The sequence below is a fragment of the Mercenaria mercenaria genome, chromosome 3 (assembly GCF_021730395.1).
Source record: "Mercenaria mercenaria strain notata chromosome 3, MADL_Memer_1, whole genome shotgun sequence".
Taxonomy (NCBI): Eukaryota; Metazoa; Mollusca; class Bivalvia; order Venerida; family Veneridae; genus Mercenaria; species Mercenaria mercenaria.
In genome coordinates, this window is record NC_069363.1 from 7,115,819 (window position 1) to 7,134,125 (window position 18,307).

General features: G+C 33.1%; 1 protein-coding gene across 2 annotated transcripts in view; it reads left to right on the forward strand.

Moving 5' to 3' along the window:
- LOC123525470 (glutamate receptor ionotropic, NMDA 3A-like) overlaps positions 1-18,307 on the forward strand; it is a 293,441-nt gene that overhangs the window by 161,678 nt on the left and 113,456 nt on the right. The gene's annotated exons all lie outside the window — the stretch shown is intronic.

The following is an 18,307-nucleotide window of genomic DNA, read 5'->3' on the forward strand; positions in this document are numbered from 1 at the left end:
ACAGTCAATATATCATAACATATTCCTTTTACCAGATTCTAGGTTCTTTATATTGGTGTATCAAGTAATATAAATATTGTTAAGTTAAAATGCCTGTAAAATGATACAATCTCACTATTTTAAGACGAGACAAACTACTGACAAATGTATGGGGAATAGAAATATTAGTCAGAGCATTTCTTATCTGCTTGTGGGATTGACCACATATGCTTTAATCATTTTCTTGTTTTCAAGTTGATTTGTCTATAGTTCTTTAGTTATACCCATCCACCTGGATGAAAAGGACAAAATTGAAAATGAAAAGCCATTTTCAAAGAACGCATACATTCATACAGCACTCCACATTGACTTAGGGTATCAGTTTTTGTATATATTTTCAGAGCAGCTGAAAACATGTACCCATTACCATAGACTAAAGCAATAATAATCATTTGAAAATACACCATTAGGGTGTTTAAACTAGTTTTATGTTGCCAAACAAATGTCCTTGTTATGTATCAATTATGTGTAAAGATGGATAATAACTAGAAATTAAGAACGTTGAATTTATTAAGCCGCTCAGCCCGGGGGTCGTGGGTTCGAGCCTCACTGGGGTCACGACCACACCTTCTGATATGACACCAGTACTGGGTTTTTCAGGAAGCGGACTTGAGAATGGTTACAATTAGCTTGAATCTTTCATCGTAATCGAGATAAAATAAATTTCTAGAAACTAAACGAAAATAAGCGAAAACAAGTTGATAACCAGGGCCCAGTTGTTCGAAACTTTAACAGTTGATTAAGCTAACAGTCGGTTAACTTTTAAAATAATATTTCAATATTTTAGAAAACTTAGAAAAACAAATGTATGACTTAAGGATAATGAACACTAAAACGTCTTTACAGTAAAATTAAAACATCATGCTAGTGTTTCCCACTAAGACTAGTATTTTGAATCAAAATTTAACAGGCAATTAGTTTAACAGTCTGTTAAACTTTCGAATAACTGGACCCAGAGCGTAATACTTACATCATGTCATTATTTGTCATTTGAATGTATATATGTCAGGCAAAGTCAGCAGTGCAGGTCTAATATGGCAAACCTTACAATCAAAGGTCAAAAGTCAAAGGCTTTTATTGTGCAATAATAATTTGCCATTATTAGTGTTGTTGATTTAAGTGTATATAAAGATAAATAAAGATCTTACACTAATATTGAAAATGATGCTCTATTGAAAATATTGTTTTGAACAGTGTTTTAACAAAACGAAAACAGGCGGATGACGTTTATTCTTTAAATAACAGGTTTGAAATTGTCACAAAATTCTTTTGTTCAATGTAAATGCTTAGGCTTTAGTAATACTGATTTAAATATTTGGTACAGAGAAATAAGTGCACTCGTTTTTATTTTGGAGTGGGTAGGGGAGGGGGCATTTAGTGATACGGTTTGCATTTGCTTACTTTGTCTTACATGTAAACATTGAATAATTAAAGATCAGTAAGTTGTGATAACACACTGTTTTTGTCCAATAAATATAAATTTACAAATCGACATTTGACCTGTCAGGATGGACGTATACTCTTTATTGCTGACTTATGTTTGATATTATACCTTTAATCAAATAGTAACTGTCAAAACTGGCAGATGTGAACTTTACCCTCCCACCTTGTATTTTCAGTAGTGCGTATTACTACATTTATGACAAACATGTTTGAACAAAATGTAGATACGCACAGCTTTGACACTTAAAATATGAATTTTCATGTAGGATATAAAAATATTTACAAAATTATATAACCCTCTTGGCCTCACTTGTTGCAAAGTGCAAAGGCAGTAGTAAACTGTTTTTTAAAACTGGCGTTGACCTGCTGCTTGTAATTTATTCGTGAAAGAGGTGATATGAGTTCATATTTATGAGCGGCGTAAACTTCTGTACAAACAGCATGAGGTAGACATGAATGACTATAACATAAATACTGTGATCGTTTGGTTTGATGTACAGGTCATATGGCGACTTTAAAGGGAAGAGAACAGGTATCCATCCAGGTATTCTTACGGGCAAGAGATGGTACCTTGGTAAAATAGAAAAAGTGGAAACCCCACAGGTCGCTCAACACAACAAAAACGAAAATGTTGCAGGCTCGGTTTGATTGAGCCTGTTCATGGACGGTTGTTAAAAATGCATGCTACCGTCCACGCCCTCTAGCCCTGGGTTGAGCAGAACTCAACATTTACACATGCTAAAAGTACAAAAAACAATTTAGAGACATCCGCAGATGTATTCACACGGCGGTGCACATGGAACCTTCAATGCTACACTAGCGTGTAATTCCATGAAATGCGGCGTATGGTCCCCAGTTAAAATAATGGGTTTGCCCTAAACGAGAAAACAATGAGCAGAACTAAACAAACTGGAATTTAGAAAGGGGATCTGAGGTTATGGAGCCTGCATATCACAGGAACTGCCAAAAGACAATATTAAAAAGCAGGCACCATATTCAAGGGGTGATTAAACAATACCCAAAGCTATGAAAGCGGGAGTATTGGAACCACCCAGGCCGAAATGTTCATGCTGAGAAACTAAACAGTACCAGTAACACGGCATAAAAGTCGTGCTGAACGATCTGAGAAGATCGAAATATAACAGCCCTGACTGAATGTACGGGGAGACTTTTTACGGCCGCCACACGGCACAAACAACGCTGCTGTGATAATAATATAGAAAAAGTGGAAACCCCACAGGTCGCTCAACACAACAAAAACGAAAATGTTGCAGGCTCGGTTTGATTGAGCCTGTTCATGGACGGTATTTAAAATGCATGCTACCGTCCACTCCCTCTAGCCCAGGGTTGAGCAGAACTCAACATTTACGCATGCTAAAAGTATGAAAAACAATTTAGAGACATCCGCAGATGTATTCATAGGGCGGTGCACATGGAACCTTCAATGCTACACTAGCGTGTATGGTACCCAGTTAAAATAATGGGTTTGCCCTAAACGAGAAAACAATGAGCAGAACTAAACAAACTGGAATTTAGAAAGGGGAACTGAGGTTATGGAGCCTGCATATCACAGGAACTGCCAAAAGACAAAATTAAAAAGCAGGCACCATATCCAAGGGGTGATTAAACAATACCCAAAGCTATGAAAGCGGGAGTATTGGAACCACCCAGGCCGAAATGTTCATGCTGAGAAACTAAACAGTACCAGTAACACGACATAAAAGTCGTGCTGAACGATCTGAGAAGATCGAAATATAACAGCCCTGACTGAATGTACGGGGAGACTTTTTACGGCCGCCACACGGCACAAACAACGCTGCTGTGATAATAAAATAGAAAAAGTGGAAACCCCACAGGTCGCTCAACACAACAAAAATGAAAATGTTGCAGGCTCGGTTTGGTTGAGCCTGTTCGTGGACGGTAGTTAAAATGCATGCTACCGTCCACGCCCTCTAGCCCCGGGTTGAGCAGAACTCAACATTTACACATGCTAAAAGTATAAAAAACAATTTAGAGACATCCGCAGATGTATTCATAGGGCGGTGCACATGGAACCTTCAATGCTACACTAGCGTGTAATTCCCATCTTTATATGCAAGCCATACAGATGCTTTTTCAGTTTCAGTAAACTAGTAGGAAGCGTAAAATCAATCAAGATACATGTAAAAAACAGATCAGTAAGACAGAGTATTGCTAGGCTGTGAGCAGAAACTTAAATTACTTTATTGTAATCAACGTGATCAGCCATGAAGTCATTCAAGTTTCAAGTTTATTCAGAAGAACATGACCACTAACCGGGGTGTGTGCATACATGTTACACAATTATATTACCCAAGATTGAGCAATACATATAACTACGATTATTTATGGCTATATGTATCTGGACTTACATTAGTATAAAAATATTTGGAAGTACAACTCCAGCAGTCTGCACCATCCACAAGTCCCATAAAGGGGAGAAATAAGAAATATTAAATGGAATGACTAGATGATAATTGCACCAAAGTCCTGTGGATCATCACAGAACACTAGAGTCGCAATCCAAAAACCTTAAAATATAGAGACATCTATACAGTACCATATTCAGAGAGACCAAAAACAAAGACAACAAAAAAATCAAGTGACTTAGCATTTACAAACAAAAGTGTAATAAGAAAGACACTAATGCAATTTAGATAGTATAACTTTACAGAATTTTGCTAACCTGAGTAAAATACTAACATTTCTTGAATTAAACAGTAGTTTCACTTTAGTAATGTTATGTTTTTAATAAGAATCAATCACTTAACATTTACAGACAAGTGTGTAATTAAAAGGAAGACACTGAAATTTAGATAGCAAAGTTTTACAAAATTTTGTTAACCTGAATAATATACTAACATTTCCTGAGTTAAACAGTGTTTCCACTTTAGTAGTGTTAAGGTTTTTAATGAAAATCTATCACTTAACAATTTACTACAGATAAATGTGTAAAGGAAGACACTATCGAAATTTAGATAGTATAATTTTACAGAATTTTGCAAACTTGAATAATATACTAACATTTTCAGTATTAAACAGTGCATTCATTTTAGTAGTGTTATGGTTTTTAATAAAATCCGTAGGAATGTATTTCTTTCTTTCTTTTCTAAAATAATGACATTCAAAAAATTAGTGATACTCATCCCCAAATTTGTTAATACTACATAACTCACAGATGCGATCATCTCTTATGATACCAAGAAAACGACCTTTTTCTACTGGTAATTTATGATTAACACATCTCGACTTACTCAAACCTGACGAACACCAATACATTATTATTTATGCAAAAATCAGACAGTTTAGCATTTTGTTTGATACAAGATTTGGCATTTTGGTATAAGCTGTGGATAATCTAAAACATTTTACCATCAACGTTTTGTTGTAAGAGTTTCATCCGCAATGATGCTGTATTGACAGAGTCGAATGCTTTACGGTAATCGATAAATGCACAGTACAAAGGCGTTTTAAAATGAAGATAAATATCCACTAAGCATTTCAGATTAAAAATGTGATCAATTGTGCTATAATCCTTTCTAAACCCGGCTTTCCCTCAGAAAGCACATTCATGGAATCTAAATACTGATTCAAACGATTATTCAAAACAGCTGTAAAAAGTTTACCAAAACAACCTAATATGGTAATACCTCTGTAATTATCTGGATCCGTAGGATCACCTTTATTTTTATATATTGGACATATTATACCTTCGGTCCAAGCATCAGGTGGTACAACACCAGTATTAAATACAATGTTAAACAGTTTATGAAATACTGGAATAATGGCACTACTTAAATTCTTTGAAAACTCATTTAAAACATCATTTTAAAATGGTTGTAAAAGTCTTCTAGAGGCACCTTTGTAGCAACCTGCTTACTACCAGAAGTAGCTGAATTTAACAATGACCAATATGACTTTGGGTCTTTAGAACGCAGATTTCTGAGTTTATTGATAAAACCTTTTCGTTACATATTGAATTGCTTATTCAACTCCCTCTTATATTCCTTGGTACTTCTAATTAAATCATTTCTATTATTCTGAGATCGAAGCCTACGGTACTTATTCTTAAATGAGTGATAACTTTTACGCTTGATACTACAATCCTTGTTAAACCATGGTTTATTGTATTCATGTCTAGACTTCCTAAAAGCTGTATTTTCCGATACCATGCCACAACTTGATGCAGATTCTAACAGTATTTTGGTACAATCTGTAATTAATGAATTAATTAGATCTTGGTTTACAAGATTTTCGTCAGTAGAGCTTAGACGTTGGTCAGGATCAGCAATATTAGACATATTTAAAGAATTGACAAAACTATCTTTTTTGTCATTTAACCATGATTTAGACTTAATAAAAGGTTCACTGCTGTCAGACACATTATTTTTTACATTGTTAGCCGGTTTACATAAAAATTCAATAAACAGTGCATTATGTACATCACTTAGTAACGGATCAAAAGGCAAGACTTCAAAGTCTGAAACATAGGTAAAACAATTCAGGGGACAATATACAGTAATCTACTAATGATGCGTTTTTACAAGTTAAAGCACCTATTGCCCTATCCTTGCCTAGTCTGCCATTCCCAATGTGAATATCAAGACTTTTACAGAGACTAAGAAGCCGCTTACCTTAGTTATCAACTTTACATTTATCTAAAGAATACCTTTGGGTTTCAATACCAAAATAACAGTGACTTATTCAAGTTTTGCTTTGAGTTCAAAAGCATTACAAATCTGACTATCAACACAAACAAAGTCGTCACATACAGACGTATGCGAATTAAAATCTCCAAGTAGGCAGACTTTGTGATCTTTTTGTGCCGTTAGATTAACAATATCATTTTCAATGTCATCAAAAAATTGTATAGAACTGTAAGAACTATGAACTATTTCAGGTGGGGTATAAACAATTCCCACTAATAACAACTCATGAAACAAAGAACTATTAACTGTGAACCAGAATGCACACTCTGATGTGCCCTCAACAATTTTTAGTTTTGTTGGTACAAGAACATAAAACCTCTATAATAGCTTCTTTACAACAATTTGAAGCCTTCTTGTTACAAGTACATGTATTTTCTATAACAGTTTCATTACAGCAACTTTTAGATTTTCTGATACAATAACAAGCGGTTGATAAAATACTATCATTACAACAATCGTTATTAGGACAAGACTCAAATAAAGAGCCACCTGTATTGAAACAAACATGAGTAGACATATCATTATTTCTTTTTAAACAAGTTTCACCAAGATTATTTGAACCATTTTGTGGAGTACTGTTATTGGTATAATAGCTACACTTTAAAAGAACTGTTTTTATCATCATAATTACACAGCTCACTAAAAGTTGTAGCATCATGCTTCTTGTACGAAATGTTTTTATCATCGAAATTACACTGATCACAAGTAAATGTGACATCGCACTTCTTGTTATTTAGTTTCTGTTTACTTGACGCTGGGACATCTAAATGACACGGTTCACTAGAGCTTGTAGCATCGCATTTCTTAAAAGAAATGTTTTATCATCAAAATTACATGGTTCACAACACTTTTCAGTATCACACTTCCTGTTATATGGTTCAAGCTTACCAATATATGCTAAATTACACGATTCACTAGAGCTTGTATCATGACACTTCTTAGATGAAATGTTTTAATCATCGAAACTACATCATTCCTTAATTTTTACAGAAAGTTTACCACGTTGAAATTTATTAAGTTTACCATGTTGAAAGTAATTACAAACAAAAACACCTGTTTCCCATCCCGGCACTTGCTGCATTAGCATAGGGATTATGCCAGTCAATCAATTGTGTAAACAAAGCAATAACAACGGGCCACACCAACCTGATCAGGTGTTGTTCTGGAACTGCCAAAATACGAAGTTCTCCTTCATTAACACACATCTTTTGTAGAAACTTTTGAGGCTCCCTGTACTTTCAACTAGGTCAGTCCTGACAGTACAACTTCCTTTTATATGGTCAAGTCCATTACTGAATACAATCACGCTTGGTATCATCCTTAGTGAATGTTTTTATCATCTATTATTCTTAATTTAGCGAAAGTGTTACACGTTGAAATATTAAGTTTACCTGTTGGATCACCTGGTTTGCCTAGTCGGTGCACTTGCTGATAGCAGAGGGAGTTAAAGTAACACCCATTTCCTTAGCAAGATCAATAACAACGTCAACTAATACTTCTCCAGGTGTTTCTGGAATGCCAGAAATACGCAAGTTCTCCCTACGAGTGTATTGACTGACAGAATCTGTGTTGTAAGCAATTATTCTGGTGCTCGCCTGTAACTTTTCAATAGCACTGTCCTGGACAGACATACGATGTTCCATTTTACGATTGGCCAGCCCAGTTACTGGGATCAAGAGCTGGGCCACATTTATAGCTATGTGATCACTATTACTTAAAGCGTCATTGTCAATACTTGACTTAAGCACATCCTGTAGTCTCATAATAGGCTCTTCCTCCTCAGGGTTTGCACACAACTCGTCTACAAAATCACAAACGCCATCGAACCCACGTGGTTTGGATTTAGGTGTCATCCCTTTCTTTGAATTACTACTAGTTCCGCGTCCTCCAGCCATAATCTGCACTGTATAGTCCAAACATACACTTTAAGCAACACTTTTGCTGAATACAAAGTCCAAACGAAAGGATTAAGCAGTAGATATTGCATAAAATTTAACGACCTTAAAAAATATCGGGTTCTGTCGAACAACGCTCGATTTCTGAAAATGTCCTAATTACCCTAAATATAAATTCCAAAATTTGTTGGAAAACGAACCTCTGGGATTGTGAAGCTGGAGGTTAATTTGCAGAATAAATGACAACAATGGCAATTTACTGGTCGGAAATCAAATGTGTTCTGATAATAAAAAAACTAGTATATTGACTAATCGCAAATAAGGCAAAGAAGCACTACGTGTTAAAATTCTGGCATTTGCTGTAATTAACAACTATTTCATACCAAGATTTATGGAAATAATGTGTGAAGTTTTATGTAAATAGTGTATTTGCAATATTTAATTAATTCTATCCCTTTTCAGAAACTGACAAGAGTGGTTTCACAAAAATTGTTTACGATGATTATCTAAAGCTTTCGCATATTCAAAGATAAGGTCATATTACACAAAATGACAGCTTTTACAGTTTTAGGTAAACAGTGTAATCTATATTGTACCCTATTAAATATACAATGCGTAGGTGAAATAATTTTCATAGATGCAAACTTTAAGTTGCAATAAAACTGTTATCGGGTAATAAATAGTTCTAGTCAAAACGAAAAACTTAGATAAATTGAAGTTATATACACCGATGTTATTTATATTTATCTTTACGGTAATGCGTGATTTTTTTCCTGATATTTTGGCCTAGATAAATAATAATTATAGTGTCAGATCCGTTCGCATTGTCTATAAATCATAACCAGTTTATGACCAGGCGACTTTAGCAAATGCTCTGGAGAGTGAATGGTTTCTATGCTATTACTGTCATTCATTATATACAAAAAACATCTATGAACGATATTTTCGTCATCTTGAAGTGTTGCAGACTAATTTTCAGCGAACATTATTCTTGAAAAAAATATCTTTTCATCACACAGTGTGAGATTTTAATGACGAAAACGAGAATTTCATGTTTCAGTAAATATCTTGGTATTATTAGATAAAATAGGATTATGTAAAGCTGTCAAAATTCCTTTAGGACAAACGGTAATGCCACACTCATTTAACTTCCTTTGATCTTTTTGAGTTAATGTTCGATTCTTATTAAAAACACTTGAAAACATATGTTTTCACCTTGACTTTATATAATATGTTATAAATTAACGTGTGCACATTTTTCACTTTGATAACATAATTTATTTGCAAAAGAAAGTGTGAACTGTAGTTCTCCTTTTAAAATCAATTAATATCGTGTTTGGTACCGAATTTTGATTGTCAGGTGAATTTATTTGTTTTACAATTAAGCCTGGTTTATGTAATCGTTTTGCAACCAAAAGAACACAGGGATAGAAACGAATAGTTGCAGATCATTGGTTAACTTGGTGCCTTTGTACATGGTACACAATTTCAGCGTGTCCAAACGGCATTTTTCGTATCAGCGTAAAACGTGTTTACACATCCTATTGGTGAAAAAAAAAAACAACAATCTGCGGATAACATCGAATAAAATTAAATTCATTTAATAACTTAAATATAACCATATATTTGGTATGGCATCAGAAATGTAGCCATTAAATATATCTTAAACACGAATATGATGCATGATATATGTAATTGCTAAATGCCTTTTTTTACAAAAAAAAGCAGAATGCAACTGATTGAGTTTGCTTAAGAAATAACAAGTTTCACAACAACCAGATGTTTCCTATTATGTTTTTTTAGATAACCTACTGTCACGCGTTGAAAATTATATCCTTTTTTAACTGAGGCAGTTGGACAGGACATTATGCATTAAATAACATTCTCAGAATGTAACAATGGGCAATAAATAATACAAATTCAAGGAGTAAGTGCATTTGCTTTGGAAGCAATAAAACAGATTAAGACTATGTGTGTGAAAACTGTCATTTTAACATTCTTAAAATGACATGTGTTTATATGAGATCAAGAAAAACTGTTATGAAATTGCTCATGGTTAATTGTTAAAAAAGACATAGTACGCATATGTTATGTTCATTTGTCTGTTTATATGTTTTAAAATGAAAAGGAATAAGCAGACAAAAACATAGATAAGCAACATTTATTTCGATCCCTGTATTCTTAGGCAGGCAAAACTATACATAAACATGATCAAAACGTTAAAGCCAACACACTGTTAATGAACATGATGTATTTGGAGACTTTTTGGTAAAATTTACAATGCACAATCAATTTTGCAACAGACTGTTGATGTCATGCGTTCGTGCTGTATGTTTTTTTGACTTGCATATGCCGGATTAAAATTGTCGAAGAATGACAAAGACGTGTCCTTTTCAATTTTTCATTGTTTTTATTAATAGTACATCGTTGTATCATACTATTTGATAACAGCTTATTATGCATCATCATAAATTTATCCTACCTTCATGCAAAATAAAGGCAAAAATCAAGGGGTCAGATAAATTTTGCTTTATCCGGTCAGTGACTAAATAAAGCTTGGCGGACTACTTTTTGGATTTTTTTTTTAAAACGACGCCATCTTGTTTTTGAGAATAACTGCTAAAAGACATATTTATGCAATTATTTTCATAAACGCGCTTTTATTAGGTATGTGAGACCATCACAAATGTATAGTGTATGCATACCGTACTTGCAATTACTACAAAAAGTTTTTATAACGGAAACGCTCGGAGAAACGGAAAGTGATTCATGTATAGCGTTTGTTCAGAATTTTAGCTTTCTACTCGTCAATCTAGGAATATATTGCATCTGTAATGGAGTGTTATTGAATAAAATCATCGAGGAAACGGTTTGCCTATTCGTTTTGTCAAGCGGCGATATGGCGTGTATATAAGTCTCGTCAATCGTTTGCTTGGTGAGGATGGGCAATCCGACATTCAACTGAACTTCGGACAAAACTTCACTTGGCAACAAATTAAAATTATTCTTTAATGTTCAGCAGAACAGAGAAGTCAGACACAAAGCAGAACAAGGTTAGCCTTTGTTTTTCGGCTCTAATTTTATAATATTTTTATTTTAAAGACCTGTTTGTATAATGGTGGGGCGTATTAATTTCTGTGCAAGACAGACTCAGATCTAGTTGGTGGTAATTTTTGAATTTTAATTAAAGAATGATTTTAGATCAGAAGGTAGGATAAATAGAACATTAGGTTACTGTCTTATAAATTTATTAAGTTCGTCTACGAAAAAATAAAAGTCTCGGCAGAGCCTCGACTTTTATATTTTCTCCGACTCACTTAATAAATTTAAATTTATAAGACAGTAACCTAATATTCTCTATTTATTAGTGACTAAAAAGAACAAATATTCCATGGACATATGATATATTTCATTGGAAAACACTTTATCGCGCTTTTAAGTTAGAATCATCTTAACAAACGTCATAAGAGGAATGAACTCTTTAGAAATATTCTGTTATAAATCTAATTAGGTAGATGTCCGCATCGGTTCTTTTATTAAAATAGACAAAGTATATAAATATAAAATGTTTTTTTTCAACTCTCTGTTTACATTCAATTTTTCAGTTTTTGCGTTAGTGAAATAACAGCTGGTTATATAATACCATCACATTGATAACATTCAGGTACTTTAATTGACAATAAGTTCTGCGCTCTCAGTCTAAGACCCTGTCAGTCCATATCATCTGTAAAATCAGGTAACTTACCGAACAAAAAAGAGACAAATTACATTAAACATAGATTTTAATCCCGTCATTGCCAACCATATATCTGTTAATGAGTTATCGGTTTGACAGACCATTGCTTATCAGTCTGGTCTGCTTGTGCAGGCTTAACTTTATTCTTGTAATCAATGTGACATGACGTGAATACTTCAATCATTTACATTAAATCAACGTAAAAAGCAGTGAAAATGTCTTCTTAGTTATGTTGAGTTATGGAGTGGAACAAATGACGAAGAAGGAATTAACAGATAGAAATGTGAACTGTCTGGATGCGTTCATATAAATAGATAAATAAATAAATATGTTGGCAATTTTCTTTTGGCACAGCGTTTGGAATCTTGGTTTTCATTACTTTGTTGTAATAGAATTCCGTCTGACAGGCAATCGCAACATATACATAGTTGTTACAGCAATTCTTATTTTATAAGTTATTTCAGGATTACACGCAAAACGTACTCTATACTGTAGAATTCGTATCCTAGTTTAATTGATGTAAAGTAATTACAAAGAATTTCGTTTACTTTTAACATGATCTTGTAACAAAACGCCCCCAAATCCTTAGTGTATCACCCATTGCTTGAAATAGGTAAGTAAATCTTTAAGCTATTGATTTTGCGCAGTTACTGAGACGTAAGGTCATGATGTTTGTGACGTCATTTAACGCAGTAACGTTTTGTGGTGTTCTGTGGAATTTTTTTCTCTCATAATTTAAGCGTAATTTGACCATTAAGCATCAAAGCGGATGCAGCTTAATATAATCATCATATAAATAGATATACTAGTATTAAAAGACATTTAGTTTGTTGTTCATGTTCTCGTGAATTCTCAACATCTGCTTCCGGTTGGACGTGCGCATGCTCAGATTTAATGGTATACTCCTTAAGGTCTGAACAAGCGTGGTTAAGTATACAAATAGTTTAGAACTATTTGCAAGCCACATTAATTTATGCATATAAATAAAAAAAAAACTTTCAACTCGAGTCATTATAAAATCACATTAAATATGCAGGTATGATGTGCGGGAAAAGAAAGCATTCTGGCGATTAAACAATACGTGCATCCCTCTAAACTGACAAATGTTATATCAAAGCATTTATCATGTATTATGTAAACGCATTCGTGGTATGGCTTATATTCAAGTATGACCATGTAAAACGTATAACCCAAACTGCTACGAAAAGTACAGTTTTATATTTTCAAAAATTCCCGCTTTGTTTTCAGACAGTATTCGATACCTCAAGTCATCATTTTGCAATAGAAAAAGAATATTTTCGTATTAAATATTTGCACTTTTTCAATTTCTGGCAGTATTTTAGATGAAGAATATCATAACTTAGATTATACGGTTTATAAATCGAACAACGGTTTTAAACCTTCCAGCAGCGTATAGATCCAAATGCTGTTTTGTTCTGTATATGATCGCTTTGTATCTTCGCTAACCATGACTTTTTGTTTAAATAGGAATTATTGTTCTAGTGTGTCCTGTCTACATATGTTTTTTTTTTTTCTAAAAGGTTATAACATGCTCAGATTCACATCTTAAAGACTGCACATCAACTCAACAACCCGTATAAAAGCCTATTAGATTATATGGTTATATATTATATTTTAGACCTTGTCAGTGTATACAATTAGAATTTGTACTGCAAATTAGTAAAACGACTAAACAAATCCATCTAGCATTTGCTTGAGATCAAAATAGTATCACAATTGTTATGGCATTCTGTGACATACTGTGAAACCTTTTTATAAGCTTAACATTTTGTTCAAACCGACAATATCCTATTCGCATTATTAAATACAAATCGATATTTCACTTTATCATCAAATTTTAAAATGTGTTTCCAGGAAAAATCAGCGTGAGAGATACTTCAAGAAGAAAGTATCCTATGTGCTGCTGTAAAAATAAACAAGATTTATATTAAAGGCAGTTTTGTTTAGTTCTCTTAATCATGACCTCCCCTTATTTTAGACAACAGATACGTAAGTGATACCTGAATATTATCTACCAGTGACAAGAGCTGTTGTAATTTGCAATCAAAAGTATAACAGTTATCTGAAGAAATGCATTTGTCTATGTAAAAACTTATTAACAATATGTGTTTGATAAATAAGTTTTTGGAGGCATCAAATTAACTTTTCATCTTTTTTAATTTTTGCAAATTTGAATTACTATCTCTTCATTCCTAGTTCTTTCACGTACACTGATAGTACATATAGTAGTCGTTATTATAGGTATACCTGAATGATAGGTCGACAGAATTTACTTCTTATAGACTTTCATACATGTAGATGAATGTTCATCATATACTGATTGCATACACAATTGTTCATATGATAAATACAAAAGCTAGTGGTCTCAGAACTACTTAATATGCACGTTCCTATAATATTTGGCAAGATTTTCTTTAATTTGATAGCATTTGGCAGGCAATACTGTGGAATAGGAAAAGATAAGTCATTATTTACTTTATGATAGGCAGACTGCAATGAAAAATTCAGATCTAATGCTATAGATGTAAAAAGCTCTAGTGCAATGCACTTTTCTTCTCATAATACATTAAGTAACTGACATTACTGCACGTATTTTAAACTAGATAGTGAGTTTGTACGGCTTTTTTCCAAATACATTTGTAAGTTGTTTAATTGCTAAGCTCGGTCAAGAGGTTCCGAAAAAAAAAACAACTGCTTCTGTAAACACTCTATCTGAACCAAATTCTAGGTAATTAGCAAGGATTCACTCGATTGTTTGACCGCATGACAATACTTTTAGAAATCAGCAAAAGAACAGGCGGTTAAGGCAATGATCTAGAAAAATAATTATTCCCAGGGCATTTCTCTCATAACATATCCACACAATATAAGGAAACTGTATCATTTCAGTTTGATTACTGTCGTTTACATGGAACATCAATCAAATGCATTATACTCTGAATGACGAATGATTCGATTGTCCCATTAGTCTTAAAATTGGGTTAGTTCAGTCGTTAAATCAATACAGTTCTGTACAGTATAACGTATTTAATAGCGATATCTGCTTTCTCTTACTCAGCTGAAACCTCTGACATTAAGATCAAATAAGATCATACTAAGATCATGCTGATCTCATACTAAAATTCGTTAACGACAATATAAAATGTTGACAATGGTATGGACATAATCACAACAATGTTATTGACCAGCTTGTTCTACATAACAGATACCATTCTGGGGAAAAGCCGCAAAATAGCAATACTTAGTCTAGGAGTAACGACAAATGTTTACGTATACGTAGATGAAACCAACGGACTTTGTATAACAAATACATTGCTGTCTCTTTCCATAAATGCTTTCACATCTGTATAACAAATACATTGCTGTCTCTTTCCATCAATACTTTCATTGTATATATACATGACAAGCTAAACTTGAGAAAGTTGAAATAGTTTTCAACACAATATATTTATGCTCTTTTTACTGAATTTCGTGGCTAGTTATAAATACTGCAGTCTGACTTTTATACATGTATGCTTCATAGGAAAACATTTCATTTTTCATTCAAATATTCTGATCAGAATATTACTACATCTAGAACTTCCGAGATACGATGGAAACGTTTTTATGTGACGTTTGGCCAAAAGAAGGATTTGTTAAGTGTCTACCCATTGGGATTGAACCACCGTGTTCTATTATTATTTTTTTGATTCGATTATCTAGTCATAAATTACAGTTTCACTTATGTGTTTGCAAATACCAAACACTTTAATTTTAGATTCCAATTCTGGTAAGAACATATAAATGAATGAATTGTTATAGTCATTTTATAATCAAATTATATCCAGCCTGGTAGAATACATAGGTTCAGTCATGAATGAACAATAAGATCAATTCCTCTGCTTAGGATCAACACAAACTTCCAGTTTATAACGACGAAAGGTACCAAAGTTATATACCGATAGGACTCAAAATGGTCAAAGTGTGACACCAGTTGTCTTCTGGAGCCAGTGCAAACATTATTTGTATCTTCGTTTAAAATTGCAGATGCCAACGCTTTCATTATTGCAGGAGTCTGTGCGTTGTTTACTTTGAATATTTGCAGAAATTTGTACATAAACTTCCTGTTTTTTATTATATATCTAACAAGGCAGACAGTTAAGGACAGGAAAAAATGTCCCTGAATAGAAACATTTAGATTATACCCACACATACTATGTCAGTGTATCACTACACAAATTGTGCAAATGGCCTACAACACAGAAATCTGTAACAATGAAATAAATCAAGGAAACATACAAATGTTGGGTTTCTAGTCAAGCCCATTGGTTTTGAAGATATAATGAAACACAGACGATCTGACATGTCAGTAAAAGATCAATTTCTCAAAAGCTGTGACTGAAAATGCCACACATGTGACTTAGTTTTACTTCTTTATGAAATATAAATATTTAGTTTCTCTTCCATGGTTTGTTGTTTGTAATTACGTGTTCTCTTTACTTATCAATGATAAAACGAAGCCGCTCGAAACCATTTGAAAATATTCTTCTGATCGTATTTTGTTACAATTCAGTTTCAGTTTATTGGCAAATCGGCAAATACTTTTGCCTTTGGCCATCTAACAAATATCAAAGTGAATATGGCCAAGACATATATAACACAATCATAAATCACAAATGCGACAACTCAAAATATATACAAATGCATATTAAGAAACAGTCAAATCTCTTAGAGTTATCAGAACGCTTAACAGAAGCTTCTTTCAGATATTTAGAAACTCTCAACAAAAGACCTTTCTTATGTGTAGACATTAAATTAACAAACTTTTGCATATTTGGCCAGGATACTGGCCCAAGATACATACGACGCAAGTCGGAATACAATGTACAGCACATGAGAAAATGATACTCTGATTCGATATTATTTTGATTGCAACATTTACATAATCGATTTTCTCTACTGATATTATTATATCTACCAGATTCAATTTCAAGTGTATGAGAACTTAACCTAAAGCATGTAAATTGTTTACGTAATGTATCATTTTTTAATCTAGATATCTAGATAAGTTTCGTAACAAAATTCAGTTTTGTATTTCACATAATAGTCAAGTTTTGGCTTACTACTTACAGATACATGCCAGTTTTGTATGTACTGATCTCGTAGACGTCTTTTTAGACTATTAAAGTAATTAATATTTTCATCAAAATCAGTTAAAAGGTATGAGTATCCTAAATTTTCTAACAAAGAGTTCATGCAATATCCCCAACTTTTTCTATCTGTGTTGTTACATTGTTCAGTGTACATAGTGTTGATAGTTGTACCAGCATTCTTTTTTACTTTTAACCAGAATTTAATTGCTCTTTCCTTAGCTAAAACCGACTGTGGAAATCTACCAAGTTCACCGTAAACTGCTTCGTTTGGTGTTTGTTTTCGTTCTCCTAATGTTTGCTTACAGAATCTAATATGTAATTTATCTACTTCCTTATAATTGTATGCCCCCCCCCCCCCCCCCCAAACTTCTGCTCCGTATAATATAATTGGTACAACCATACAGTCAAATAGATACAATTTTGTTTTAATATCTAAAGGAACTCTATCGAACAACGCCAAAAGATTATGTTACGCTTTTAAAGCTTGGTCTGACAATGCTGTTACGGTACTAGCCATGTTACCAGTATATATAAATTTTACTTCCAAATATGTAAAGCTATCAACTTGTTCAATTTTTTCACCGTTTATACATATATCAATATTGTTTACCTGCTTTCGTTTCTCGAATACACGAAGTTTAGTCTTACTGATATTTATTTTAAGTCCCCATTTAACAGAATATTGATACAAATTATCTAACTGTTCTTGTAAACTAGAAGGATCCGTAGTAAATAGAACAATATCATCAGCATAAAGGATTACATACATAGAAAGTAGCCGGAGGTCATTCTCATTTAATGTGTCAAAATTAATGTGTTTTACAATATCATTGATGAAAAGGATAAATAACAAGGGAGATAACGGTTCTCCCTGTTTTACACCAAGAGTTACGTCAAAACATTGTGACATAGCCATATCTGTACCTATTTTTACACAAGATTTAACATTACTATAAATCGCTTTAATCATAGTTATCATTTTACAGCTAATTCCCGATCTTACTAATTTCACCCATAATGCGTCTCTAATCACAGTATCAAAAGCCTTTTCGTAGTCAATAAATATACACCATAATTTAGACTTATTAGCTAATACTTTTTGAATAGTAGAATGTAGTAAGAAGATGGCATCAGATGTAGAACAACCATCCCGGAAACCAAACTGAGCGTCGCTAAATACATTTTCTGATTCACACCATTTATTTATCCTATTTCTTAACATTAATGAAAATATTTTCGACATAACATTAACTAGAGTAATTCCTCTATAATTAGCAGGATTATGCGTATCTCCTTTTTTGTAAATTGGAAAAA